Genomic DNA, 1,475 nt, shown 5'->3' on the forward strand with positions numbered 1-1,475 from the left:
GCCGCCGCCATTTTGTTTCACAAAATGGCAGCGAAGTCTCGCACGACCACGTGAAAGGTCACGTGAGACTTCGCTGCCATTTTGAGAAATAAAATGGCGGCGCCCGGAGCGGCAAAATGCCGCAATTGGCTGTGGCGGCGGCAGGAGTGAGCAGGGGCCGGCTAAAAGGCCTCCGCGGGCCGCATGCGGCCCGCAGGCCAGAGGTTGCCGACCCCTGATCTAGGCACTATACTCCTATTCCATCCATCTGGTAAGTGCCAATGGCGCTTGAGAGCACTGGCAAAACTTTAGATAATAGCAGAGAGGTTTTATTTTGCCACACATATTTCTAAAAAGAATTATTATTCAGTATACCATCCCTTAGCAATGGGTGGCAGATAACTGATTTATCATTCCTAACAGCAGAGATAAGGCAAGAAAGGGTTGTGGATTTAGTAAGGGGCAGTGTGAAATGGCAATCTTTGGGAGGCCTACCAATAATGGAGAAAAGTCGAATTTCCATCGCACTGGGTTGGGCACCTGAGGAACAAAATGGATAGACTGTGAGACATAAGTCTGAGCGGGAGTAAGGAAGAGAAGGAGAGGGAATATCATTTATTTGTTTCAGAAGGAAGAAAACAACACAACCAAAGGCTTGACTTCCTGGTTGTTCATAATCACTTGGAAAAGCACAAGGGACAATTGCTACACTGAGCCCTACAGGCTTCTGACCACTTAGGCATGGTATGGTAATCCCTCTGCCTGAGAACAAAGCCCACAGTGTGCACAGAAGCTGTCTGTCTCCTGCAGACAAAGGCAATGAATGGGGAGACCCAGGGAAGGTTAATGAGGTGCAGAAGGCAGTTGGTCCAGAAGGCAGTTGCAAAACTAGAACTGGACGTGGAGAGCAATGAAGCAGCACAACGTTTTCAACCAGATGGAAGAGGGGAAAGGACATGCACAGTGAAACAAGAGAACAGTGACCAGGGAGAGGAAAGTGGGCTAAGCTTTGGAGGCACTGACTTGAGGTTCTGTAAAAACCTAGGTTCCTGAACAGTCATGCCATACCATCCAGCTTTTCAGAGAGGAAAACCAGAATACATGCAGCTAAACAACGTAAGAGTGTGGTGAAGGTGGCAAAAGTTATTAATGAGGAAGAACAGACAAGGTAGGAAAAGCTGCAGCATTGCTACTGTCTGATTGGACAGGGAAGGGCAAGATTCCACTCTGCCTCAGCTCTCCTCCCTGTTGAGTTAACTGAGTGCAAACTACTTAGACTTGAAATACGTTTGCAGCAGCTGAAGTAAGACAAAGACAAAGACAAAGGAAGAAAGTGAGAAGAGTGAAAAATAGAAACATTTTAAAAGAAGCTGAAAAAGTGGGATAACATTTTTTAAGTGGAACAACTTAAATGAATCTGTTCCTACCAAATCAGGACAGCTGGAGGGTACACAAATAATGTGTAGTTCCTAGTATGGAAACAAAACACAGAATGG

The sequence above is a fragment of the Sceloporus occidentalis genome, unplaced genomic scaffold, assembly GCF_023333645.1.
Source record: "Sceloporus occidentalis isolate IW3139 unplaced genomic scaffold, rSceOcc1.0.p SCAF_1, whole genome shotgun sequence".
NCBI lineage: Eukaryota > Metazoa > Chordata > Lepidosauria > Squamata > Phrynosomatidae > Sceloporus > Sceloporus occidentalis.